Source organism: Dendrobium catenatum, unplaced genomic scaffold (assembly GCF_001605985.2).
Source record: "Dendrobium catenatum unplaced genomic scaffold, ASM160598v2 original_scaffold_144855, whole genome shotgun sequence".
NCBI classification, from domain to species: Eukaryota; Viridiplantae; Streptophyta; class Magnoliopsida; order Asparagales; family Orchidaceae; genus Dendrobium; species Dendrobium catenatum.
In genome coordinates, this window is record NW_021463285.1 from 769,776 (window position 1) to 795,294 (window position 25,519).

At 34.2% G+C, this 25,519-nt stretch overlaps 1 long non-coding RNA gene across 1 annotated transcript; it reads right to left on the reverse strand.

Annotated features, from left to right (window-relative positions):
• Positions 1–3,546: 3,546 nt before the first annotated feature.
• Positions 3,547–24,348, reverse strand: LOC114578759. The gene is made up of 3 exons (XR_003699716.1): positions 23,667–24,348; positions 9,024–9,172; positions 3,547–6,127 (listed from the first exon to the last, which is right to left on the reverse strand). It is a non-coding gene; the product is annotated as an uncharacterized LOC114578759 (long non-coding RNA).
• Between the last annotated feature and the right edge of the window lie 1,171 nt (positions 24,349–25,519).

Genomic DNA, 25,519 nt, shown 5'->3' on the forward strand with positions numbered 1-25,519 from the left:
ATATCTCTCTCTCTCTCTCTCTCTCTCTCTCTATGTTGATATATATATATATCTCCAAAAAAATTTATAAAGATTTTTTTTTATGCAAACCCTAAATTAATAGTTGATATATATATATATATATCTCCAAAAAAATTTATAAAGATTTTTTTTTATGCAAACCCTAAATTAATAGTTGATATATATATATATATATCTCCAAAAAAATTTATAAAGATTTTTTTTTATGCAAACCCTAAATTAATAGTTGATATATATATATATATATCTCCAAAAAAATTTATAAAGATTTTTTTTTTCTTGTATATAGTAAGGGAAAATAGATAAGAGGAAAAAAAAAAAAAAAGAGGCATGAGAAAGCTCAATTTTGAAATGAAAATTCTTATATTTTTTTTTCTTGATTTAAAATTTTTAAAAGAAAAGAAAATCATCACCTTTAAGAATTTTAAACTTTAAATTTCTTAAAAGAGTTATTTTTCCCATTTTAAATTTTGAAATCTAAGAAATGAAATAACATAAATTCAAAATGGAGCTAAAGAATATTGATCACTCAAGTTGTGGTGAAACTAATAAAATCTTTTTAAATTATCAATTATCCTTTTTAGAGTATTTCAATTATTTTGACATTTTTTAAAAAAATTCTAAAATATGACACAAATTCTTAATACTTAAGCCTAAACTCTTAGTGGTCTCTATTTTCTATTTTTTTAATAAATTTATAAAGTTATCAGACACTAAAATCTTTCAAAACATTTAAATAAATTATTTAAAAGAAATTGGCACAAAAAATCACACAAAATTGAAACATATTAATTCTAATATTTGAGCATTATCATTTAAAATGATATTTGCCATTAATCTCAAAAAGCAAATCCAATAATTTTAATATAAATGCAATATATATAAATTATAATTTGCACTCATGTCAAAGCCCTAAATTGAGCTGCAAAATATTTCTCATATATTATTAGCCCTACATCAAAGGGCTTTTTTCTCCTTTATGATTGCAAAAGCTTCCTTAATTCTTTCTCCATTTTGTTACTGTTCCTTGTTCACAGTGTAAAGGACATTGCCACATGCAACCACACTGTGTTCATATCTTTGCACATATAGGTAGCCACCCACAATTAATCCATTAATCTCTCACTTATCTCATTGCAACAATTTTCTTAAATGATTAATCACTTTCAATTAATGCATGAAAAGATTATTAATTTAAAATTCTTTTTGAATAATTAGTGATATCATTTACATAATGTAATTTGTATTATTTGTAACCATTATTATGATTATCAAATATGTATCCTTAACTCTTCATTTCAAAAATTTTCTCATTAAGGAAATGCATTATGGATGTGGGTTGGCCACTTTGGCCATGGCAAGATAATATTCATGATGAATGATAGGCTCTTTTAGCCTTGCCTTGCAATAGATGTAGCTCATATTGTCGCTTAATATTGCATCTATCATGCATAAAAAAGTGACATACATAACTCTAGTTTGCTACTTTGCTCATAGCCCTTTTGATCATCAAGAAAATATGAGAAGAAGACCTCAATATAGACTTTATCTTATGTAATAATCCTTTTTTTTTTAAATAGATTTTTTAAAATGAAAAAATTGAATTTCTTTGCCGTTCCTTGTCGAAGAAGATAAGGGAGGGAGGGAGAGAGAGAGAAGGTTGTTCGGCTATTTCGCCTATTAATTTTGCTAAAACATTTCTTCTATTTGTTGCAACTCAAATATGATTTTAATTTCAATGATTTTGATTATTATATAGATTTTTTTATATTGAATATATTTGATTTTTTCCTACTGCATTTTGATTGGGGCATTTGAATAAGAAATAAGGCTGGTTGTTAACACTATAAAATGGGTTGACTATTAAAACATATCACACCCTGTGGAGGAGGGTGGGCCGACTGGCTTTCCTTTAAAGATAATTTGTAATGTTATCCCGATTATAGCCTGTAATAGATGACTGATTACGCCAACGGACAGAGAGTGACGACTTTTTATTGATTTAATGAAGTCGCATGTAATGATAATTGATTAATTGGATAAGTGATAATTGATATGATTGATGACCAACTAAAAATCAATTGGAAAAATAAATGTTGAAAATATCACGTTAAAGTTGGATGCTCTGCCTTGTTAAATAGTACATTGATGCATGATTGATAGATATATTAATATCATTGATAATATTGAATACTACATGAAAATCGCTTGCTACCAAGGGACAAAATCCATGAGTAAAAACGAAAATCGTCCGCTACAAATTTTCCTTTTATGGCGAAAATCCATATGACGGTAATTTGCGCGTCGGAAAATCTAAACCAGCCAAATTTTCTCGCCGGAAACATTTCTGACGGATTTTTTGGTGCAATTCCTGTGAAAAAATGAAGGTAACACATCATTTGCGCCGAAATACCGGCGGATATTCCGCTGGAATGCTATTGACAAGTAAACCGGCGAATTATCAGCCAAAAATACTGGCGTAAAGGATCTTCCAAAACTACCAAACTCTTTTTGTCATATCGTATTTGCCAGCAAATTTCCTACTGATAATCTGCCAGAAACTTGTAGCATGAAAAAAAAAACAGACTTTGCTCTTATGAAACTGATTTCTACAATACAACATGCATACAAAAGTTTCAATATTATACACATTTAAACACAAATCTTTAATCAAAAATATCATCAAATATTGAACATAAACATATACATATAAACAAAAAACAAGAAGAATATTATCAACAAAATATCCAAAACTTTACAAATGTCCAAAAATAAATAAATGTAGATGTTCAAAAAACAAATAAGTACATATGTCCAAAAACAAATAAGTATAAATGTCCAGAAAAAATTACATAACATTTAATCTGAATCAGTCTCCTCTCCTAAAGCTGCATTTTTTCCACTGAACTGCTCATTTTTCGCACTTCGTCTAACAACTGAGTTTGCTACTTCTGCATCTGCTGCTGCATCTGAACCTGCCAGTCAGCTTGTGCTTTCCTAACCTGCTCTAGCTCGATTTTAAGGACAACTTCTTGTTTAAGATATCGATTTCAACTTATATTTGCTCTACCACCAATTGCCTTAAACCAATCACATGTAAGATCATCCATAACTAACATTTATTACTTTCTTTAAGAGGTTTAGATATCTATTGTGGCTTCCATAATTCAAATTTAAATCTTCTTTATTATGTTCTTATTATTATATTTTTGCTCCATAGCACTTGCGTGTTTCTTATCGTTCACTCATAAGCAATCTAAGCAATTATTAACATAATCATCATACTTTTACCTATATATTTAATTTGCATTTATCTTATATTCTTTACACTTATGGAAAATCAATTTATAATTATCCAATATCATTAAAAATGCATTATTTGTGTTACCTTAGAGCATGTTGAGAATAAATTTTGATAATCTCATATAATCAATGCTCATAGACCTTTTTTTTTTTTGCAGAGATTTTTAGCTTCTTATTTCATGAAATTAAATAATATGCTTTTCTTTCTTTGCTTTATCATGAATGAAAATTAACTTAATTTCATGAGAACTTTTTTTTGGTTCTTCGTAGCATACTTAGATCTTCAAATATTATAAATTCAAATGACTATATCTCTAGCAATTTTTTTTTAGCTTCATTATCACATGTTAAGGAATGCTTAGCTTATTTTTGAGAACTTAGCTTAAATTAATTGTTGTAAGCCAAGTGATAGTCAAATGGTGTTATCAAGCTTATACAATTTAGTTTAATCTCCAATGCATTTTCTATTAGCTTGTAATTAATACTAGTATGTAAGCATTTATTAAAGAATATTCAAGTATTCATCAAAGCAAGAATTAATGAATTCTTCATTTGGTGATACCTTTCTCAATTTCTATAATATTTTTTACAATACTTCACATTGTATTTTGTTCAATCTAAAAGTAGTGATTGTGTTATTATATTATTAGATGATAGCCTTAGATCACAACAAAAGCCTTAAAATGTTTTGGATTGACATTTTATGGAACAATCTTACATTTGTCAAGTCTGAAACTCTAAATTGTAGAGCTTGAGTTGTGGTCCTCTCATCATATCAAGAGGTGGGTAACATCTCCCTTTAAAAAGAAAGTGTAATAGTTTCTCCACTAGCTCCTACGCGAATAACGCTTCATTTGAGACAGCTTTCTTAAGGCTTTTTGAAACAGATTTTTAGTACAAAAATGTACTAAAAAGCTGCTTTAAGAAGCGGCAAGAAAACCATCACAAACGAAGCCTAAGTAAAGACAGTGAAATCCTGAGAAACATCGGTGTTCAGGTCTAGATATAAACTAATTTGATGATGAATTGCATAAACCTCATAAGCATGTACAATGAAATTAATTAACACCAACATACTAAACAATTCTATTACTTGCTCGTTTTCTTAACCTTATACTTAACACCATCATAAATTTGTGTGATTACACTTGTTGGCTTCTTTTATCATATTACAAACTTATGTGATTGTTTAGTAATTAGTAGTGTGCTATATAATTTGCATAAGATCCATGACCATAGCTTATAGGCTTTGAGCTCAAAGAATCTCTCACTTAAATATTTTCCTTGGTCGATGGGAGCATTTACTATAACAACCCCAGCTTAAAATAGCTTGAATGAATTAAAAGGTAATTTTTCACTTGCATGATTATTTAGCATGTTGAAGAAGTCACATCAGAGTTTAGTCTTGCTTGTTTTGCTCCTCAACAATCATCAATAGCCAGACCATGAGATGAAGAGGAAAAAAGAAGAAAAGTTATGAGATGAAAGAATTTTTAGCTTTTGATTAGTGGAATAGATGTGATGGAACCCTTCTACATAATGGCAATTTAATTCTAAAAAAATCATAAGACAATAAAAAAAGTTCAATAGCATTTTAATTTAATGCAATTATAAGCAAGCTTTTGCTCTCTCTCTCTAGATCTCTCTCTCTCTCTATGACTGTATCTATATAGATATATAGACTATTTTCAGTAAGAAAATGGATATAAGAAAATAATGATAATTTCTTGCCGACACTAATTGTGAAGTGAGAGATAAAGGCTGAGTGGCTTTGCTTGATTGTCTCATCAGATAGGAAGGAGAGGCAAAAGCCATCAAACCAAAATGATCGGTGGTCGATAATTATTTAAAAAGAATAGGCTTACAATGCATTATTAGGGATGAACTGAATTGATTAAAGGAAGGAAAGAACCAAAAGTAAAGGACAGATTAACAGTTAAGCAGGCCCAGGAAAAGACTTTTAATTAATTCACCATTAAGCCTCTACTTGTGGCTTAAAACATCTCCATACACAGTGCAGACGCCAAATCAGAATAAAGCAGCAAAAGGAGTGGGCCACAAAGAACAGTATGGCATTAGGTCCCAAACCAGAGAGAGAGAGAGAGAGAGAGAGAGAGAGAGATGATTAAGGTGAGGACCATGAATAAGTGCATCATTAGGCATCTTGCAAAAGACTAGCTAGCAATTCCACCCAGCTCATACAGTGGAATTGCTGGAAGGAGGTTTCAATCTCATCGAATGGGAAAATTATTAGGTGCGGAGATTAGACGTAGAGGTACATCCGGACTCCAATAAAATGTTGACATGTGGAGTGGACACATTGGATTTATTTTTTACTTTATATATTTAATATGTCCACGGAACTTTAAGCCAAGCGCACCAAAAGCGCAGGTAAAGTGCAGATAAAATGCAAATAAAACATAGTCAAAGCGTAACAAAAGAGCAGTCAAAGCACAATTAACGTGCAGATAAAGCACAGTCAAAGCGCAGAAAAAAACGTAACAAAAGAGCTGTCAAAGCGCAACTAAAGTGCAGGAAAAGCGCACAAAATTAAAAGTTCAATCAAAGTGCACTCTACGTGTCAAATTTTAAGTGGATGTCCGGACGTATCTCTACGCCCGGTCTCCGCACCTAATAATTTTCTTGAATTGAGGGGCCAATGGTTTGAATCGACAAGCCCAGAGCATGAGCAGTACTTGATGCATGATGCTGTAGGGGACCTTTATTCTATTTGTAGCATCTCATTCTTACAGATTATAAGCATTATAATTTTACTTCATCCATTGTCCTGAACGGTTATAAGCTGCAGCATACAAGAACTATTATTAAAATAAAAACTTCAGTAGTAGAGCCTGCAAGTGATTGAGAAGAAAATTTATGTAGAGCTTATAAGGCCCATATCATCCCATAAAACATGCAGTTCGGGTTCATTCTTGTTTCATCATTTCAATGGCAGGAAAGACATTGAGCAGAACTTTTTGAAGCAAACATGTCTTGTTTAAGTGATGAGATGCTGCAAATGAATGTGAGAGAGTTTTCAAGCCATACAAAAGGATCTAAGCTCGTAATGAATGTTGATGATAAATAAACCATTACGTATGAACAACTGAGGGTCATGCTTTAGTATCGCATAACAGAGAAAATATAATATCATCTAGTGACTATATTTCAAATGAACTACTTGTTATTCTAATGATTAACTACCAGCAGAAATAGTAAGGTGGTTATATGAAAGCGTATGTGGCCCTAAGAAAGATGGGATTTTCTCCGATGGATGGTTAGAATACGCACAGGGTATGTGACAACCTTGTGATGGCAGAGACTGATAGATAACAATGGGCATGCTATTGGATGAAGTCAAGACCATGATGTTAAGTAAGGTGGTGCCAAGCCCATGCATGAAGGAAGAGGATTGTGCCATGTAAAAGAGCTGACACGTGAAATGGCATGATGAATAATGGGTGTGGGAGATAACAAGTGCAGATATCACATTTCTTTACAGGCATGTTGTGGGGTTGCAAGAGACCCATTTGGGTCAGGATTCTTTGGTATGTGGCAGAGAAGAAGGCTCATAGGCTAATAGGTGGCAATAGGATTCCTTAGAAGGATAGGTGATAAAAGATAGTCCTAGTTGGGATCTTCATGGTGATCGGTTTTATAGCTTGAGGTAAGCTTGTTGTGATGCTTTTTGGGGCTTCTTGTAGAGAGTTGGGTGTAGTCAAGTCTTAATAAGTGTTGATGACTTTCCTTGAATTATACACAAATTATTACTTTAACTGATTTCTAATGGATTGGATCTCCTCTTCTTCCACATGAATGTAGCTTTGATTTATGCGGAACCAAATAAATCTTATTCTCATGTGTGTTTAACTACTCTGCATTATTTGTAGTTTAATATTTTTTTCTTCTAGAGATGCTTCCACAATTAAATCTGATGTTTCAATTAAATAAACTATTTTCATAGTCTAATTCAGAGCATGATGGCTATAAAGTTTGAAATCAAAAAATTTAATGACACAAATAGATTTTAGTTTTAGAGAACTAGGATCATGGTATTCTTATCCAGCATGAACGGGTGAAGGCATTCATGGGGCATTCAAATATGCCTCAAAAGATGAGTAAAGATGAAAAGATATAAATGAATGAAAAGTTCTTTTGGTAATATATTATCTTTGATTAATGAGGTCTTGATGGAGATCTTAAATAAAGAAACCGGAAATAAATTATTGCTCAACTTAGGCTTCGTTTGGGACGGCTTTCTTACTGCAGCTTTCTAGTACAAAAATTACTAGAAAGTTGCTTTAAGAAGCAAGAAGAAAGCCGTCCAATATGAAGCCTTAGTCTTTATAAATGACCAAAAGCCTTTCCAAAAAACTTTATCAAAAGTAGTTACTCTATTTGATCTGCATTAAGAAATTCACAATTTATTCAGATTTGAATTAATTTAATTTCATTATTTGTAATTTGAGAAATATTTATGGGGTCATTTAAGATAAAGGATCAAGCTCAGCTACAATTGTATGATTTTATGATGCGTAACCCTTCAAAGTTCTGCGAGCTTCAGAGTACTCGGCTTGAAGGGTAGTAGACATAGAAGAGATCTAAGGTAGTATTTTCAAAATATTGAGTCAAGGGGACGAATTATTATATTGATATGATAACTATTGTGTTCGGTTCAATACGCATTGAATAGAATATAAGAAGCATTTCTTTGGATCAATAAGCCATGGAACATTCCACATTGTAACTTTGAGACCCATAACAAAGTTGAGATTTGGGCTTTCTCGATTTTTGTGAATAGATGGATCAAAGACATCCTAGACGTTCATGCAACTGGTCAATCAAATTGCATGTGAACATCTTCATGTCCATGCCAAGAAGTTCTTGTGATCCGTCAATCTCCTTGGTTTGCATATTTTGGGATATACTTTGCAAACATGAATATTGACAAAGGATATATCTTAGAAGGAATGATATGGACTGCAAGAAACATTCTTAGGAGAATTGTCTACTTACGTTAGTGGGGAAGCCGACCCATTTTACATCTCTCATTTATCAAGTAGCAAAAGCATTCCTAATTAGGGTGGATGATATCAGTGTCATATTGTTGGTCGATGTTATGGTAAACATATTATGAGGGTTTCATGGGCTTCTTATTGAGAGTTGGGTGCACTCAAATTTCAGAAATGGTTAATGAATATCCTCGAATTATATATGATTGGCTCGCACGCTTCTCCTTAACTCATATCTCCTCTCGCAAACCTCGTCTCCCTCACATGCTGAACAAAAAAAAAAGAGAGAAATGCTAAAAAATGAAAGCAAATAAAAAGGGGGAGAAATTTCAAAAGAAACGGGAAAAAAGGATGTTTTTTTTTCTTGCCATGATTTTATTATTGCTTCACATTGCCATCGAATGCAGCACACAAAGGTAAAAATAAAAAGAACAACCTCAAAAAGTTAAATATTTGTTTTCATTATTCTAATGTGGCGGAGAAATTTGTATGTATGTAATCGTGTGCATCATTCCAATGAGATAGAGAATCTTACATATTTTATCGTACATGTGCTGAAAGCCCATACATACTCAAACTTATGTACCCATACGCATTGTTCCAACACAATGAGAAAAATCTAAAATAATAATAATAATAAATAAAATAAGTACTCATAGACATTATTCCAATGCGGTGAGGAAATACCTATGCTCATTTTCGTGCATGTATTGAGTGCCTACTTATGATTTTTAAAGTGTATGGTATGAAGACTCTCGACCACAGTATCATAGATTCCAACCATAATATGCCTTTTTAAATTTGGTGGGAAGGCCCACCATTCCCCGTAGATTCACCTACATGGGAGAGACGCATAAAGAATGTTGAAATTTGGATTGAAAGAGCTTACAGGAAATAATTAAAAGAACCTTTTTGAACATAAGTGCAATAAGATGAAAGAATAAAGTGCAAGTTAAGAATAAAATTTTAACAATCTAAATGTCATATAAGCTATGTAGAGTAAGAATTAAACATGAACACAAGATTCCTTGTAATAAACTTGATAGCTTGCACACGAGCGCAGACAAAACTTCCTTACCGCCCCTCTATACTCAGAAGCTAGAATAAACTAACTTGAATGATTGGTCATTATGAATACAATCCCCCCTACTGTTTATAGCATGAAAATGGATTCTGCATGGGCAACTAATGCAAACAAAAGATATGACATTTCAAAACATGTGACAAGAATTTAATTAGCATAATTTGCTGCTCATACTGTAATATACATGCAAGTGGACAAAAAGTTCTCTTTTAAACTTGAAATAAAACATCGCATGCATCTTAATGACCAAACATTCATGTAGATAGCAAAATTCAAATATTTTCAAAACATGTATATGCATCTTAAAATAAACTTCAAACTCAATACCTCTTGAAAATAGTGCTTTTGCATTGCAAAAGAGTGAAAGTAAAGCATGCAAGTGCATCAAAAAAAATATTTAAGTGCATAAATAACGTACGAGGGTATTATACAAATACACCGAAAAGCATGTAAATGCACTCTGAAATTTCACCGAAAGATATACACTTCCAATAAAAGAAATCAAATTTGCCAAAACCAATTGTTTGCATGTGCTCCAATGAATATGATAATAGTCTTAACTTAAAGTACCGGAGTAAGTGACCCGAGTTGGCTCGCTAGTCAGCTTGAGTTTGACTTGTTAACGAACTTGCGAGCTGAGCTTATCGAGATTCGAGCTTCGAGCTCAAGCAGAATTTCGAATTCAAGTTCTAGCTCAGGTGCTCTCGGCTCGATTAGCCAGGGCGAATAGCGGGGCAAAGCACAGAAGCAGGCGAACCGCAAGCGGATAGAGGGAGAACAATGGGCGAAGCGCCATGTTTGCTCGTGCGAATGCGGATCGACGGCGGGCGATGTTTGTGCGTGTGGGCAATATTTGCACGTGTGAACGCGGATGGTGGTGACATCTGCGCATGCGCAGTGCGAACCCAGAAGGTGGATCGACAGAGTCAGACCGCGGAAAGCTTGTGAGCCACTAATCAAGCTCGTTTTCTGGCATGAGTTGAGCTCGAGCTCAACTCGAATTCGAGCTCAAGATTTGGCTCGTGATTTGAGCTCGAGTTAGGCGTGACTCAAGCTCAACTCGACTTGTTTGCACCCCTAACTTAAAATCATAGAATGCTACGCAAACTAAAAGTAAGATAAGGGTAAATCAGAATATAACTGATTTTTTGGAGAAGATTAACCATGAAAGATACCAAAACCTAAATCAGTAGATTTGTCAAATATAATATCCATTAGTACGATATGAGATTAGTGAAATGCTATATGAACATAGTAACTAGTTTTCAAGGTGTTGGAGAACTAAAGGGAGTTAAGGTTCAACATATGATATTTGCAAGAAATTGTGAACAAAATTAAAGTATAAATCAAATCAAAGCTTTTTTTATATAAGTAGCATGAAAAATAGTTCCAGATTCAAGAACATCACTTGAAAACCAAAAAAGTTTCATATTCAGCTTTAGATTCCTGCACACGCTCATCTAGATGTGCAAAAATATGCAAATGTTGCACAACCAAATGGAGGAGCTAAAATCAAATCAATGTGCTAACTAGATTTAATCCATATATATATTCACGACTCCAAAAAATCCACATGATCGGCATGAATCTCAATGCGATATTTAAATTAAAACTTATGGAATTAAATTCAGGATCATTTAAACTCCGATTTTTGCAAATTAATAGTCAAACAGAATGTCTTGACTAGACGGACCAATCGACGCCACAAATGATCTGATCTGACTCCAATGAGCTCAAATCACACGCTTTGAATTATGTTTGAAATTTTTTTAACATAAATTGATGGACCAAATGACTTCTAATTATAACATGCTGATAGTGAAATCGAGCGACTTGACGAGATGAATTCAATGAGTTCAAATGTTTCATAAATGATATATGATCAAAGGGATCAATATGGACCGTACGATAGAGTGTTTTAAATTCTAGCAAAATTTATCAAAATGTCTATTAAAAAAATGCTATAAATAGAGCCTCATTCTATAAAGAGCTCTCTTGCATTTCCTGGTTATCACCGCCGACGAACACCACCGGCAATCACCGCTACCATCTCTAGACTTTTGTCAACATCTAATCTAGTTGTTGGGTTTTTAACTATCCACCTCTGGAAACCAAATTTTTATACTCCCTAACGAGAATCAATCAATTGTTCCTTATAGAATTCCTTATTTTTCAATTGTGAGGAAAGGAGGATTTTTATATTTCATAGTGGATTATTGCGGTTGGGCCAGACTCTGTGATTTTTTTCCTTTATGATTTTTTAGATAATATATTTCTTATGTTCAACAATTTTTTCTGTACGTGTTGAAATTTTCTAGCACATAACAATATATATTAGAAACAGCATCAGCAAGTATGAGAAGCTTAGAATGATGCCCAAATTTAGGCTTTTAAGGTTCTTCTTGCTCAAGCTTGTCAAACACTTCCACTTCAGGCTCTTGTTGTGAAACAAGCATGCATGTTAGAATAGTAAATGCAAATGCAGTGATTTAACAGTAGAAATAATAAGAAATCACAAGAGATAAAATAAGAAGGTTCATATTCATTTTCACTCCAATCTCTTTTCTACAATGTGTTACAGTAATATATACATCCTTAAGTTGAGTGATAGAAATAGAGCAAGCATCCAGCCGTTGATTAGGAATAAAGTATTTAGCATCAAACGACTGTAATGATAGCTGCACGCACCGACTCATTAGAGTGCAGAGAACACAGTGATGGTGGAGCTCATTTGGACGTTGAGGTCTCATTAGTCTTTGTGCTGTCATTAGCAGTAGTGTTATCAGCCCACCGCAAATTAACTATCCGGCGAGTTAATTTGTCTCTAAGGTGATCAAACCTGGATATTGGAAGTCCTTTAGTAAAGATATCGACTAGTTGATCAGCAGTTGAAATGTGATGAACCAGAATGGTTTGATTTTTAATGTAGTCTCTAATGAAGTGGTTTGATGCTATAGTCAGAGCACGATATTTGGATTTGGTGGAAGAGCGGGCTACTGTCGACTGCTTTTTGGCACACCAGCTCATAAGATTGGAGCCCAGAAAAATACATAATCCAGTAATGGATTTGAGATCGTTTTTAACACCAACCCAATTTGAGTCTACAAAGCCACAGTTCCTAATTCCTGGGAGTGAGAGGTAAGCCAAAGGAAATGGTGTCTTTAATGTATAAAATGATACGTTTGAGCTTTTGGAAGTGAGTATTAAGGGGTGAATGCATATACTGGCATATTTGATTGACTGCAAATGGTAAATATGGCCGGATAATTGTGAGATATTGAAATGAACCGGCAAGATGACGATACAGTTGTAGGTCCGAGGATGATAGTTGGGCAGAAGGTGAAATGCCCAGTTTACTGGAAACAAGATTTTTGATTGGTTTACAATCTAGCATGCCGGCACAATGTAGGATGCTCTCTGCATAAGTGGATTGATGCAAAAGAATTGATGTATCAGAGTTGCATGTTTGTAAGTCAAGGAAAGTGTTGATATCTCCTAGATTTTTCATCTGAAACTAAGTGTGTAAATCAATTAGCAAGTTGGTAAGGATTCTAGAGTTATTTCACATGAGTAATATGTTATCAACATAAACTAGCAAATACAAGGAAACCGAGTGACGAGAGCATATGAGGAGGGATGGATCAGCCGTGCTGTGAGTAAAGCCCCAGTGAATAGGGTAGTCGGTGAAGGTAGAAAATCATTGTCATGGGGATTGCTTCAAGCCATAAATTGCCTTGTTTAATTTGCAGACATAATCTGAGTGGAACTTTGAATCCTGGAGGTTGCTGCATATATACGGTTTCCTTGAGTTTTCCATGAATGAATGCGTTTGAAACATCAAGTTGACATATATTCAAGTTATGCTGAATAGAGAGGGCTAAGAAAATGCGGATGGTTTGGATTTTGGCAACGGGGCTGAACATTTCAGTGAAATTCAATCCATATTCTTGGTTATATCCCTTAACTACTGGTCGAGCTTTGTATCTTGCAATAGACCCATCAAATTTTAATTTCATTCTATATAGCCATTTGCATACAAGGATGTTTTGAGTCGGATGGGGAGGGATTAATGTCCAAGTGCCTTGAGTTTGAAGAGCTTAAAATTCATCAGACATAGCTTGCCGCCAATGGAGGTATTTGATTGCAGATGAATAACAAGTGGGATATGGAGGATGGTTATTTGAATGTAGAAGATTGAGAATGGTGCGAGGTTTAAGGTGATTCGATTGGAAGTGAGTGAACGTTGGATGACATTTTTGGGGTGGCAGGGAAGGATTAATTGAGGGAGTGGAAGATGGAGGATCTGACGGGAGGCGAGAGGTGTGGGGAGAGTGGAATCATGAGGTGGTGAGTTATGCGGTGAGGAATGTGTTGAAGGAATTGGAGTAGGTTCTGGGTGAAATGATGGAGGATGAGCAGTAGTAGGGACAAGCGTTAAAGGTGGGGAATATGTAGGGGAATTGATGGCTAAAGGAGGTGTGGGAGATGAGGAAAAAGGAAATATATTTTCATCAAAGCTCACGTGAATTGCTGTGTAAACTTTGTTTGTTAATAAATTAAGGCATAAATATCCTTTGGAAGTAGGTGCAGAACCAAGGAATATAGATTGAACTGCTTTGGGATCAAGTTTGTGGTTGACATGAGGTGGTAATAGATGAAAATAGAGATAGCTGAAGACTTTGAGAAACTTGTAATCTGGTATTTTGTGGTAGAGAAATTCATAAGGGGATTTAATGTTGGTAGTTGGGGATGGAAGCTGGTTTATTAAATACACAACAGTTAGAGCAGCATATGTCCATAATTTATAAGAAAGATTGGCATCGAGAAGCAATGTTTGAGTTGTCTCAATGATGTGGAGGTGTTTGCGTTCAGTTAAACCATTTTGTTGAAGGTACAAAGGCAGCTAAGCTGGTGGTGAATTCCCTGTTTGATGAACAGATTTTTAAAAGAATGATTAACATACTCTGGTCATGAATCAGATCGAAGGGAAATTATCTTTTCACCAAATTATTTTTCAGCAAAGTTTTGAAAACTTTGACAATATTTAAAGGTTTTAGGTTTATGCACCATAGAAAATAGCCAAGTAAAGAAAGAAAAATCGTCAACAAAAAGAACATAATAACGACATTCATTAGAAGATGATATGGAGGCAGGGCCTCAAACATCTGTGTGAACAAGATGTAGAGGCTTTGAAGTAGTACTAGTGGATAAAGGGAAACTAGATTTACAACATTTGGATTGAGAACATGAATTACAACTTAAAGTAGGAGACATAATGGAAAAATATGGATGTTTGGAGACAATGCTGGAGACAATAGCTGTATTGGGGTGGCCGAGATGCTTGTGCCAGAGGGATGTGGACGTGATTGAAGACGACATAACAATGTGAGGCAGAGCAGTTGCAGATTGGCGAAAGATAGTGTAGAGACCTTTATGGCTACGACCTTGGAGGAGATTAGTAATGGCCTTTAAATCCTTGATGAGAAAACTACTAGAGTCAAACATAACATAACATGCATTGTGTTTGGTGAGTTGCTTAATAGAAATGAGATTGTGTGTTAAATTGGGGACATGATAGAGTGGATGGAGTAAATTGTGAGATGGGGTGGGGAGAATATCATGACTATAGGTGGCAATTGCCATAGTTTGTCCATTCCTACCTGGGATGTGATTTTTCCCTTGATATGGCTATACAGACTGGAGCCGAGTTGAATCAGCAGTAAGATGGGCAAATGCACCAGTATCAAAGAACCATTCAGGTGATGAATTAGCAGTAGTTGCAAGTGTGGTGGACTGAAGCGGTTGATAGGTGAGGTCAGTGCGATACCAACAGTTTGTCCGTGCTTAAAGCAAATCTAACATTCTATATCTTTGAAGTTACGACCTCTATAGTAGCCTCGGCTTTAACTTCCTCGAACGTCATTATTGTTGTTATGTCCACCGCGGGGAGACGAATGATCACAAGTGTAAGGAAATTGGCCTCTTCCACGACCTCTGGTGGTGGATAAGGCTGTGGTGGGATCAAGTGTCTCGGAGTTTTGAGCTTCACGAAGAGTTTCTGCTGCCACATTATGTAGTGAATATAAATCATCCAAACTAATAGAATGAAAAGTAGTGCAAATGGATGTTTTGAATGCATTGTAACTGGAACGTAAGCCATTGAGTGTGTATAAAATAATATGCTCAGCATTAATAGTGTTGCCGGAGGCATTGATGACATCGACTTTGGACTTTATAAGAGATAGACATTGATTCATGGTCATATCCTTCATTGTAAGATGATGAAGTTCATTGTTAAGTTGCAGGATTCGGGATCTATTTATGGATTGGAGGAATTTGAGGGAGGCAGGAATTTGAACATCAGTCATGTTGCTGCTTGTCGGTTCTGTAGCTGGCTGAGCGAAGGATGAGGTAGCCGATGAGGTCATTGTCTCAAATCAGAAGAGCTAGTAGAAACATTGATGTGATGCCAGGAATGTACCTTTTGGCAGAAGCTCTGATACCATGTTAGAATAGTGAATGCAAGTGTAGTCACTTAACAGTAGAAACAGTAAGAAATCACAAGAGATAAAATAAGAAGGTTTAGATTTGTTTCCACTCTAATTTCTTTTCTAAAATGTATTACTAAAATAAACATCCTTAAGTTGAGTAGTAGACACAGAGCAAACATCCAGCTGTTGATTAGGAATAAAGTAGTTAGCATCAAACGGCTGTAATGAAAGCTGCATGTGCCCTTGTCAGAGTGCAGAGAACGCAATGATGGTAGAGCTCATTTGGACGTTGAGGTCTCATTAGTCATTGTGCTATCATTAGCAGTAATGTTATTAAAGCATGAGTTCAGGTTTAAAAATATCCTTGGAATAGACCTTAAATAATGGTGGTTTTATAGCTACGGTCAAAGGAATATTAAGACAGCTGTAGATGCAGAAGGTTCGGATTTGAACTCATTAATTAGCTGTGTAAGTATCTTAGAAGTAGATTTATTAAGAATCCTCTCAATTTGTAAGTTTCGATGAGGTTCATGTAATGATTAACATTTCCCTTATCTAATGATCCAAGTCCTTGAATAAACCCAGAGATAATGAACAAAGGTGCCTTCGAGATATCACAAACTTTACATATAAAAGCTAGTTAGAATAAACTAAAAGCACTCTAGTTACTTGCTACAAAACTCTAAATTATCACCCATAAGTTTCTAATAAGATTGCAAAAATTCTTCTTCAAGTTTAAATTTCATGTCTTCCCTTGTAGTGATAGGAAAATAGACAATGTGTGATACCATAGTCAAATATGCTTTCAAAATTTTTATGCAGGTCCTATCAAACCAAGTTTTATAGATCTTATATAGAGATTTAATATCTATCAAATAAGTTTCTAGTTCAATTAATCAATCTAAAAATTCATGAAGGTATTCAACCATCAAACAAACAGATGACGAGTAAGATGCCAATGGTAGGTATGACTATGAATGTCATACTTTGAGCTGCTCAGCACTTCCATAGAAAGAAAGAAAAGACGAATTGCTACGAGAAAAGAACACTAGATTTATTTCCTATCCTATCTTCCTCGCTAACTAGAGTATTTATAGAATAGCAAACATGATCAACCAACTTTGTTGATACTAATTACAAAAATAGCTTAAAATGCTAATTACTTAAAGAGGGATGCCATCTACTAGATAGGATCATAAAAGCATCAATTGGCCCCGCACCCCCCCAAAAAAAAAAAAATCTTTATTATCTGATTTTTTAGATAATTTGTCCCTCTTCGTCTATTTTTTAGTCTTTATTACAAGGGTTTTTAGGCAATTGCCCCCCCCCCCCCCAAAAAAACCCCAAAGTTTTTTGGGAAATTCCCCCCCCCCCCCCCCCCTAAAAGTTTTAAAATACCATGGTCTTTACACAATTTCCCTCAGCATAATTAAACACATTGTGCAGAGGTGTAATTGTTAGGTAGCGATGAATCAAATACAAAGAGAAATAGCAAAGAAAATTCATTATTTTATTTATTAATTTGAATTCCAAAAATATCCTTAAAACCATAATTTGTTTCGGGGGCATTGCCCCCTTGAAAATCCTTGCAAGGGTGCTGCCTCTTGATCTCGCGAACTGATCGGGCAAGTTGAACCCCGCCAGTGGGTGTTTCCCCCTTGTACCCTCGACATATCTGCGAAGCGTACAATGATCAAGGATATGAAAAAATAGGGGTCGAGCTAAATTCAAGGTAACTTCAACATACATTTCATAGAATTTGAATGATTACTCGTTTTTAACGACTAGTTTTCTTTTTTACTCTTTTTTGTCTCTATTGACCCATTTTGATGCAGGACTACATATGAATGCAATCAATTCATTAGGAATTTGCACAACTCTTAATTAGAATAAAATGAAGAACTATAGCAGCTCAAAACAACGAAATAAAACGATTAAGGGGTCATGCCCGCTTAGGCTAAATCACATAACAAGAGAGTTGGAAAACTTTCAAAGTAAATTAGTAAATCACTTTATGCCGAAATAGTAGTTTCAATACAATCCCTAATCTAACAATGAAAATTAATTAGCATAAAGGCACACTCAAAACCCTACGTTTACTATGCTTAGCAGAAGCAGGGAGAATCGTCCTTCACGACAACAATCAAGCACAAGATAAAGTTAGATTTAGGAAATATATTGAAAAGGGGAAAAGAGAACCTTTGTCACAGTTCGGTGGAGATCCTCCACTCAATGCCTTCAAAGTGCTCGTCAATTTCCTCCACCGACGTATCCAGAATACGCTCGATGTACTCTTTGACGGTGTGATCGACCCTAGTGTTGATGTCAAAGAAGGTCGATTGAAGAATGTCAACGAAATCGTCTTCGTCATAGGTGAGGCCGTATTCAATCTTTGGATCGGCCATGCATTGGTTTGTTGAGTGCGGTGGTGGTGACGTCCTTCAAACTCCTAGATCTCTTGAGAGAAAAGGGTTCTTCACAAGAAATAATGGGGATTGAAAGTAGAAGGGTTCGGCCAAAGAGGGAAGCCACACGTGGGCTAGGGTTATGTGGGGGAGATGTTTTAATTTCAAAATCCTGAAATAAATTTCAGATTTTGAAATTAAAAGGGAAAGGAATTAGGAGGGGAATTAATGTGAGAGAGAGAGAGGGATTGGAGAGAGAGAGGGGCCGACGGCTTGTAGAGGAGGTGGGGATTTGATTTGTTTCCAAAAGAGGGATCTTCTTTGGAAAGAAATCAAGTAGAAGGGGAAGAGGGAATTTCGGCCAAGAGAGAATTTAGGGAGTTTGGATTTATTGCCTAAAGCAAGGTTGGGGTTTAGGAAACATTTCCTAACCGAAGCCAAGGGGGAGGGCCGGCGGCATTAATGGGGACAGAGTAGATTTGGGATTAATTAAAGAAGCTAGAGGGATTAGGAAAGTAATTGAATAAATCCAATTTGAATTTGAAATTCAAATGGATTTAATTTAAGAACTTTCCTAAAATAGATTTGATAAATTAGGAAATATTTTGAATTTCAAATCTACCCAAATTTGAGTCAATCTAATTTAGGAAACAAGGCTTGATTGGGGGGGGGCCACGGGTGGGGTGTGATGGGGGGGGCGCTAGGAAATTGGGGTTCGGGTATGGGGTGTGGCTGTGGGATTGAGAGGGGTGGAGATGGGTTTGGTGAGGTGGGGACACCAGCGGCTAGATGAGGGTGGAGGGGAAAGGAAGAAAGAAAGAGATACAAGAACGGATCCACAAATCCAACTTATCTAGATTGGTGGGTGTTGCGCCAATCTCCCTCTCCTAGGGATCTCCCAACGTTCTCTCCAAGAACTCTCAAACGCTCTCAAACACAAGTGTAGGAAAATTTCATAATAATCATTCATTACCCAGGAGAATAGAATAATGGGTTATAAATAGCCTAGTACAAGAGACTCAAGAAATAAAAGACTAAAATACCCTCGGGGCTTACATACGATACCCCTTCACTAGAAGGGTACAACGGGAAATAAAGGACATAAAATAAAATAAACAAAATACACGACATGAAAATGAAAATAATACATGACATAATCAGAAATACAATGAATCGATCGTGGCCTCAAGCCAAATTCGGGGCAACCCCCCCCCCCCCCTGCACGAAAATTAGGGGCCGGATCCACCCCTGTTTATGATTGAAAGTACACATGCATAAGCAGAGAATTTACTTAATATTTTTTCAAATTTTGAACAACTTTAATGAAAAAAGATAGTAAATTCCTTACGTAAACTTTCGATCGTCTCTTATGCTAGAGTCTAGATCAAAAAGGCTAAAAAGTTTTCATAAAGCTATTGAAATTGATCTAAGAGAAAAAAAATCTGCATTCCAAAAAAAATGAGAAGTTGCAATAAGTAAAGAAGACCACTACAAAAGAAAAAGAAATGCCTCACTAGCCCAGAAAAACTAAAAGAGGAGACATCATTATAGAGCCAAATCAACCAAGACAAAACACCCAAGGTATGAGTCGTAATATTTGAAAGACCAAATATGAGCATAGCTGGGGAGCCCTGAACTAGAAGCCTCTCAATGGTGAAATTCAAGAAAAGATTATTGAACTAGGAGTCTTAAAAAATTCAAATCAGTAAAGCAGGCTATATCATCCAGCACAAACCTCAGCACATAAAGGCTAAGGCATGAAGTGAAAATAATGAAATATGGAGGCCTACATGACAAGAGAGAAATTCAATTTACCAAACCAAAGGAGGAGAACCAAGTAAAGCAAAAATGAAAAAAAAAACAACTTATAGAATCAAAGAGAGATTCTAATTAGTACTCCAAAAAAATTCTCCCCCTTTTCTTCATGGGAATGAAGGTGGGAAGGACGTTTGGAGGATTAATGGTGATTAGTGATTTGTAGTACTACGGGTATTTAGGATTGGCTAGAACAAGGGTTTAGTGTTTGAAGGATGGAAAATAACTATTTTGTGGGTAAGGACGAAGGAGGCATAATACCAACATGTTGAGTTCTAATCAAGAAACAATCGCAAAGATTTTATATGTTTGCTCTCTTTGAATATATTTATATAAATATAAATTTAATTGATAATATACTCTAAAATGCATCTTAAAATACATTTTCAAGTTATTTTATTTTTTAAAAAGTTTTATAAATGTTTTAAAGGAAATAAAGATACAATCACTTAAATTTATATAAGATGTATTTTAACCAACAACATTCAAATAATTTATCTGGATTTGTTATAAGTCCGATTTGAAAATTATCTTTACCACATTGTAGAGAATGTTACACTTACACTCTGTTTTATGACTATTTTTGCCTATTTATGAATATTGTAGATGTGAAAAATAAGAGGTTGCTTATTTAATTAAAACTCCTTAAAAAATAGACACATGTTGAACCATTTTTAGCATAACATTCTAAACATGATGTATTATTTTTACATTATTCTAGAAGCTCCAAATTTAAAGTTATATAAGAATTTATATAGACTATATGCTAAAAACTAAGCAATTTGCATAATTACATATGTACCGTTGACTTCATTTTTTATATAACTCTAAAATATTCCCAGAATGTTCTTTATCACCTAATTTTAAGCCTCTTAAGTCATGATGGAGAAGCAAAGGAAAAAAGAAAAAGAAAGAGATAGTGAGAGGGAAGAGAGAAAGTTGTGGAGGAGAAGATAGGGATTTCACTAAACAGTCCAAATGAAAAAATTGTTAAGCTCTAGATAGACTATTGTTATGCAAAATCGGATTTTAATAATTTTGCTTATTTTATATTTTCTAAATTTTAAGTTGATACAAATTTACAAAAATTATAATATCCCAATATTTAATAAACTTTCATCATATAACTTCTAAAATGATATGGTTCTAATTATTTTGCATATATTGACATGAGCATATTAAATTTTTATCGAATATTTTTGCATTCTAAGGCATATGTCCTAATTTAAGCAATGTAAATAAGTTCAAATTTTTTATGAATATATGTTCCATCATTTTAATATAAAAAAGAATGACATGCATAGTTGTTATAGTTCATCTGTTGTGGTTAGATATGTTAAAATGAGCACATTGAGTATGATTTTAAAAATTAATCATGTTATACATGTTGTGAATTTGTGTATGCAAAAAAGGTTAACTATCATGATTCATGATAGCAGAGATATGATATCTTATGCAGCTGGGTAGGCTAGTGGGCTTTTCTTTATATGTGGGTTAGTGGTGTGAATCTGATACAAGATGGGAGATCTAAGGAGGGGATTTATGATTTTGAGTACTGATAGGCTGGGGTGAAGACTTCGTGTATTAGATCACATGATTGTTCTTATTTATATGACATGATATAATATTGTAGCCGACTTACTAAGATTGATACAGAGAAAACACCACATGATATAATATGATTAGTCAAAATACCTAATTTGTTTAATAGATATGTATGATAATATACTAATATACATAATAAATGAATTGTTTAGAATAAAATTTAGTTTATATGATGCTCTATATAACATATGATTTTGAAATGATAACCTTGGTCATAGCACAATATATGAAAATTATACATAAGTAGCATAGAAATTTACTTGCTTAGCACACATTTACTTTTACTAATAAATTAGTGCTTAGTATACAAATCATTTTTATTTTTGTACATTGAATGAAATTATAGGTTCTAGTAACCTATTTAGCAATTTGCTCTTTTATTATATTTATATTTATATGTTTTAGGGAGGTCTAAGGCCCTAGTCAAGTGGGGTTGTAGTTTTGCTATTAGAGGTACTTTTATTGTTATAAATGGATTATTTATAATCATGAGATAAAAATATTTTATAGAATGTATAGGAAAATAATGACTATATATATATATGTGTGTGTGTGAGTGTGTGTTGAATGATGATTTATGCTTTATTATTGTATATTAATGATTTAGCAACACTGCATTATAAATTTGGATAATAAAGAAATTCCTTCCAAATAGATCTTAGGGCAAAATTTTTATCTTGTACTCAATCTAATATAATCATTTATAAATTATAATATATGAGTTATGCAGGTTCGGTTGATGATAGGAGAAGGTTCAAGTTTGGGTGGAATTAGGATTGCTTGAGACTAGTGATTTAGATTTAATTAAATAGGAAGGAGAGTGGTAAGTAGGATTGGTTGAGTTAACATTTGTGGTTGCCAGCTTGGAGGGGAGCAGTTGTGAGCTTGGAGGAGAGCTAGGAAAGGGTTAGGTCAGTTATGGGTTGTGAACAAGAAGAGGGAAGAGCTTAGAAATACCACAACATAGGCAATAAAGCTCTTATCAAAGAACTTCTCAAAGGAAAGCAGCCAACTTCAATTGCATACAAGCAACAATCTTCATTGTTTCATTCAATAATTGATTCAAAAATTTAGAGCCATGCTTAAATAGAGTTGCAAGGAAGTAAAATAATAAAATGCCTAGATGTTAAGGTTGGACAAGCCAAACAAGGAAAATTTGGTAACATTTATAATTGCAATCTTGTTCTTTTCATGGGAGGGGCTTGTCAAGCCTACTTTGGAAAGAAAATTAGCTTTTTGAATATTTGTGCATGTCGCAATTAAAGGGAGGAGGACAAGCATTGATTAAATCCATCAAGCTATCATGATGATCATCATTCTTGATGCAAGGCTCTGCACTTTGATCTTGTCACTAATTTGTTTGCATGATAAGGCTTAAACTAAAAATGCTATAAAATTTTCAATGTCGCTTTTTTTTCAAATGAATTTTCAAGTAATAGATAGTCATAAATAAGCAGTAAAAAGTAACCCAAGGCCTACAATTTGAACTAAAGCTACATTTGAATTGAAACTGACCTTCAAAAGATAAATATTAAAGATATCCATTTTTTTAATTTCGTGCAGCTTTAAATGGAAAGCATGATGCATATTTAAACCACTTGTGATAAATTAAGACATAGAATGGGAAACGGCTTGGCTCAAAGGATTGCTAAGGAACTATAAGTTACTTAGAATTGCAAGTACCAGAAAGACTACAGAGGTCTTTTTATACAAACATTGTGAAATTAATTGCTAAAGTTCCTACTCTAGATCAAATCTTTTTTTTTTTTCTGGAAAAATGAACTCAATTTGATATACCAGAGCATGGGATAAAAGGCAATTAAACCCAATTTTCAGTTCTAGGTGCAACGGTAGAATTTAGCTTCCACCACAGCCGATGCGTTTTCAGAAATAAGTTAACTTTATTAAGCTGAAAGAAGAAATAAATAACCTTGTCGTTCACATGAGTTTGAGTTCGGTCTTCAGCTCTTTCACGCCGGCTTCCCACTCCCATAACGGTCCAGAGGACAAACCTCTGTCCTTGGCTTCTTAGCGGATCTTCGAGTGTCAGAGAAAAATGGCGAAGATTCTCCAGCGGCGATCAGGATTATTCGCTTCTCATGCCAAGCGCGGCTCCGACACCATATTCTACCCTATCTAAATGCTCCTCCTCCTCAACTTTTCACTCTCCGAATTTCCAGAACAATAAATACAGTGCGAGCTTTCGATCCTTATCACCTCCACAGGTCTTCCTCTCGTCCATCGAATACTTCGAATTGAGCCATTTACCTGTTTCTTTCTTCCATTTCATTTGAAAAAGGGCATAAGTTGGACAGTATAGCATACTAGCTAGATCTGAAGGGATATTCAGCAACCCGTTGGATCAATTATAGCGACTACTGATGGAGCTTGAGGTGGAAGTGAGGGCAATGGCGGCTAACGAAGAGGTGGAGGAGGTGGAGTGCCGGACGCCAAAGGCGGCGGAAGCGAAGATTTTGGCGGCAATGGTGCCGCCTCCGGCTCCGAGGAAGAGGCGGATGGAATCTCCATCTTCCCGCCGGCTGCCCGCGCGGAGCAAGGAGGAATTTTTCAATCCACAGGAGGTACAGGAGTTCTTCGCGAGTAATCCTGCAGTTGGAAGGAAGTAATGAGTGTAGAGTTGAGATTCAAGCCGTCCGATCTGAAATGGGCGGCGGAGTTGAGATCCAAGCCGTCCGATCTGAAATGGACGGTGATGGATTGCTTCTTTCTACCTTGTGATTTTTTTTTCATGTATTAATTTGATGTTGAATTTTCATGTAGATAAAATACTACTTATTTCATAAAAGCACAAAAAATAATAAATAATAAATTAAAAAATTAAAATATATTCAAATTTTGTTTTAGAATATATTGACATATTAATTATCCTTTGTTTTAATTATTTTTATATGATGTTAATAATATATTTTTAAAAATTTAATTATATTCATGAATATTCATATTTTATTTAGTATTTAATAAATTTATTTTTGCATTAGAATTTTCTTTAATAAATTTATTTTTGCTTTAGAATTTTCTTAAACATTTTCTATTTTTATTAGTATAAATCAAAATTAAGAACTCAGGATATAAATGTCTTCAAAAATTGGTATTGAGTTTTTAAAATTATATTTTATCTAAAAATAATAATATTTTTAATATAAATTTAGATTAGAGATTGATTAATATATACTTTATTTCAAATTTTAATTATCATATATCACAATTTAAAAAGATTCTAATTGAAAATATTTATCAATTAGAGAAATTTATAAAATAAATTAATTGCACATTTGAATTAAGTTTATTTGATATTCGATATAACACAACATACTCAGAGATCAATCACAACATACAATAGAAAAAATTTAGCCATAACATAGGTCGAATAATAGCCGAGCATAGTTGATCCAAGTTAGAGCAATCATAGCAATCATAACACAATGATACTAATAAGCAATACATCATTGCATAATCAATCATTCAATAAAAAAAAATTAAGAATTATAATTGATTCGTATAAAATATTTATGAAGGTCGTGGGCACTTGGCAAGCTAAGGGTTTTGTGAGGCACGTGGTAGATTTCTAAGCATCTGTCTCTAATTTAAATCTAAAGAGTATATAACAAGATATAGGCAAAAGAAAAAATTCAAATTTTATGATGTTTTCACCGTGTAACTTATTTGTATATTGTAGAATGCTTTATTTTGAATACTTTGACTGTAAAAGTTGAATTTTCACAGATTAGTTTTCTCTGTGTTGATTTATGTGCATATCAAATA